This window comes from Clarias gariepinus, chromosome 19 (assembly GCF_024256425.1).
Source record: "Clarias gariepinus isolate MV-2021 ecotype Netherlands chromosome 19, CGAR_prim_01v2, whole genome shotgun sequence".
Classification (NCBI taxonomy): domain Eukaryota; kingdom Metazoa; phylum Chordata; class Actinopteri; order Siluriformes; family Clariidae; genus Clarias; species Clarias gariepinus.
The window spans coordinates 3,028,983-3,033,478 of NC_071118.1; the positions used below are offsets into that span (position 1 = coordinate 3,028,983).

At 37.9% G+C, this 4,496-nt stretch overlaps 1 pseudogene; it reads left to right on the forward strand.

Moving 5' to 3' along the window:
• Positions 1 to 466: 466 nt before the first annotated feature.
• LOC128507212 (toll-like receptor 13) lies at positions 467 to 4,062 on the forward strand (annotated as a pseudogene).
• The last annotated feature ends 434 nt before the right edge of the window (positions 4,063 to 4,496 follow it).

Consider the following 4,496-nt stretch of genomic DNA (forward strand, 5'->3'; position numbering starts at 1 on the left):
AACAGTGCAGCTTCATGAAATGGATTTCCATGGCCGAGCCGCTGCATCCAAGCCTTATATCACAAAGTGTAATCCAAAGCATCGGATAAAGCATACCGCCACTGAACTCTAGCGCAGTGGAGAAATGTTCTCTGGAGTGATGAATCATGCTTCTCTGTCTCTGGCAACCTGATGAACGAGTGTGGGTTGGGTGGTTGAGAACTACACACAGCGAGTTTAAAGAAAGATAAGGAATCTAAGTGGTGAACATGTTCTCAGTGGTCTACAGGTGGACTGGAAGCACCGGCACCTTCTCCAGGTTCCACAAACTTATCATGGGCACCATCTAGTAGTGTGAGTGATGTGTAACTGTAGTGAAATGAACCACCACAGGTTTTTTTTTTTTTTTCCAAGTGAGACAGTGGCCATACTTCTGTATTTTTTCCCTTATATGACATACTTCCTCATGTCATGGTTAGACAAACCTTTGGAAACCATTCAAGTGATTTAGGAGAAAAGAAGGTATAGTCCTTTCCATATGTATTTTTGAATGGTAGCACAAAAGTAATATTGTTTTGTTGTTATGAGCCTGTTTAAAACTATGATTATTATTATTATTATTAGTAGTAGTAGTAGTAGTAGTAATATTGTTTTTAATAGTATTTTAATTATGTTTTTAGTAGTATTTTAATAGTATTACCTGTATTATCCTAAGATGAATTGATTAAAGATTTAAATAACATAAGCATTATTATGTGGAGCCAGTGCAAAAAAAAAATGACTTTGTTTCGCAAATTTCCTCCTTAATTAAAAAAAAAGATTGTGCTTCTGTAAAATAGTGTTGTATAGCCATAAGTCAGTCTGGTGGATTAAAATGCTTTAGTATTAACTTTATACTAAATGAAAATTATATATCTGCCTTGATATCCAGATATAATAAAGATTTGTATAAATCTGCATTTTTCTTTTTCCAGAACTAGATAGAATCTTTCTCACAAAATAAACCTGAGAGATTTATATCATTTTTATTTACAGCTCTTGCACAAGAAGAAGATTTCTGAAATTGAGCAACTCATCCACAAATTTAAAAATGGTTTGTCTCCAGGCAACAATGTCACTGGCTCTTCTCAATATATACATCTTCAGTTTTCAAGTCAGTGCGTTTTCATTAACAAACTGCACCGTCTCGGCCGATTTAAACAACACTCAGGAGTTAAAAGTTCTTTGCTATAAGATGGGCTTTTATATGGTTCCTTCCCCGATACCCAGCAATGCCAGATTCATAGACATGTCCTTCAACTACTTTTCAAACATCAGAGCTGGAGACTTTGAGGACCTTTGGAACTTAAGAGGTTTCAACTTATCTAACAGTAACATCTCACAGATAGAAGAAGGTACTGCAAAGCATTTTCCCAACTTGATCAAACTTAATCTGGCCTACAACAAGTTAAAAACAGTGTCAAGAGGTCTACTGGACGGTCTTGTCAACCTGCAAGTGCTGCGTCTTGATGGAAATTTAATCGAAAGCATTGACAAATATGCTTTTAACACTCTTCGCAGTTTGACCATCCTGAACCTTACAGAAAATAACCTCAGACAGATTGCCAACGTCAGACCAGTGCTTTTGTCTCCGAATTTGGAGGAATTGCTTATCGGAAGCAACAAATTTGACGCTTTCAACTCATACGACTTGTCAAGGATGGCTTTGTCACTGAAAAAGATTGATTTGTCGTACAATCCATTGACCAAGTTCCAAATCACTGAGAACATCTTCCCAAATCTGGATTACCTTGATTTATCACACTGTGGTCGAAACAGGACTATGCTATGGAATATTACTGATAAGGCTTTTCTGAATTCAGTAAAAGCACTGAATCTGACCGGAGTACACATGCCAGAGGAGGACCTCACTGCAGTACTTCAGAACATCACCTGGGCTTCCTTGTTTAAACTTAGATTAAGCGAACTGAAATGGATAAAGCCAGAGACTCTTTTACAGTCTGGATGCTTGCCTGGACTCAAGGTGCTACGCATGCGGCGCAACAGAATCTCAAAACTGACAGCTCATATGCTCAATCCCTGCTCTAACTTGACAGAGCTAGACTTTGGAGATAACGAAATATCTACTATTTCTGCGTCCATATTTAAAAAGCTAACACAGCTTAAGACACTCTATCTACAAGTTAATAAACTCAGCGAGGTCAACAATTCGTTTCAAAATCTTCTGATGCTTGAGTATCTAGATCTCAGTAGGAACAGTATTAGTCATTTAACCTGTACAGACTTTGCCAATTTAACACAGTTAAATACGCTATATTTGTACAGCAACAATATTTCGCAACTTTTTCAATGTGTGTTTAAAGATTTGAATAATCTTGAAATTTTAAAGCTGGGGACGAATAAATTATTGATGATCGATGCTTTTCAACAGGGCCTTCCTTCCTTAAAGTATTTGCAATTGACATATAATAAGTTAAGCAAGATTCGTAAGGAGAGCTTTAAAAGTTTGTCTAGTCTTAGAACCCTTGATCTTGGGGACAATCAGATTTTTGAGATTGAACCATATGCATTTTTAGGGCTGACAAATTTAACAGACATGTTACTTCACTCTAACAGGATAACGGGTAAAACTATAAAAGACCCAGCTGTGTTCTTTGGCATGCCTAACCTGAAAACCCTAGAACTGCATAGCAATGTCATTCATTACAATGATGATAAGTTGCAAAATCCCCCGTTTTTTTATTTAAGTTCACTAAAAAATTTGTCTATTCATAGTCAAAGACGAGGTTTTGGTCAATTCCCCTCAAATCTGCTTCAAGGTTTAACTTCCTTAACAATGTTCTATGGCGGAAACATGAACCTGAATAATCTCCATTCTGATACGTTCAAGTCCACTCCTAACCTTTGGTTTTTAGACCTCACAAAGAACGTGTTCACAGACAACGACTCCTTAACCGCAGAAGTTTTCCACCCGATCCCAAATCTAAGGAAGCTTATCATCAGCAGTGCTCAGATTCATTGTCTGAATTTCTTAATTAATGCAAACCTTTCTAGGCTTACGGCCTTGAGAGCGCCTGAGAATAAGTTGGGCGTCATCAATCAAACGTTGATTCAGTCACTCCCTCATCTGACATATCTCGACTTGCAGAAAAACACCTTCACTTGTGACTGCAAAAATGCTTATTTTATCACCTGGGCATTAACCAGTAGTTACACCCAGGTTATTTACCTGAATGGATATACTTGTAGCTACCCTTTATCTCTGAGAGGTAAAAGCATTTTAGACATGAACATAGAGTCGTGTAACGTGAATATAGACTTCATCATGTTTGTACTCAGCTCTGTCATAGTTATGCTGACTCTTCTGGGGTCATTCATTTATCAGTTCTTGCGCTGGCAGGTTTGTATGCGTACTACCTATTCCTCGCCTTCCTGTATGACAGCAAACGGAAACAGATGCACCAGCAACACGGATTCAAATACGATGCCTTTATTTCCTACAATGCCCAGGACGAACCTTGGGTTGTTGAAGAACTGATTCCTAATTTAAAAGACGAACAGGGCTGGAGACTCTGTCTACATTATAGAGACTTTGAGCCAGGAAGATCCATCATAGACAACATCATGGACGGGATATACAGCAGTCGTAAGACCATATGCTTGATCACGCATAATTATTTGAGAAGCACGTGGTGCTCCAAGGAAATCCAGATGGCTAACTTTAGACTGTTTGATGAAAAGAAAGATGTATTAATCCTGATATTTCTGGAGGACATTCCTACCTATCAGCTGTCTCCATACTATCGGATGCGTCAGCTGGTAAAAAAGAAGACTTTCCTTAAATGGCCCAAACATGGAGAAGATACAGGGGTATTTTGGCAGAATCTGAGAAAGGCTTTAGGGACCAAGGAAGGCCCAGAAGCCAAGAAAGCTCTTCTAAGTGGACATGGGGAACCTGACCTTCTGTAAAGTGCATCATTTATGGATTTTTTTTTCATTAAGGAATTTGTTTTCATTGCATTCCACTCTCAAACACTGTGTCAAAAAAGTGTCAGAAATAAAGTTTGGGGAAAGTGATGAGGAGAGAAGAAAACTGTGTCAGCAACTCTTTTAATTTTAAATGTAAATAAGCCTAGTACATGCTGACTGAGTCTTCATTATTCCGAGTAGTGCTGAACGGCACGTCTCTGTGGTTTCTGTTCTGTGGCTGAGTCCCGGCCCCTTTTTTCTTTTTATACATCTTACACAGAGTTCACAGTTAATGGAAAATTGTCAAAACAGAGGAATGCATACCTATTAAATCCCTCAAATCAACCAATTATTGCTTGTAAAAAAAAATGGGTTAAACCAATCAGTAATTGTTGGTTGGCTCAAACAATGTGTCAACATTTTATAAATCCAAATGCTTTAGTTACCCAAGATGACTATTAATGCTCTCATCACAGTGTGTCTACATGGGGTCTTTCTTTATCTATTAAACACAGCTTTAACTTCAACTTTAAGTTGAAGCCACACAG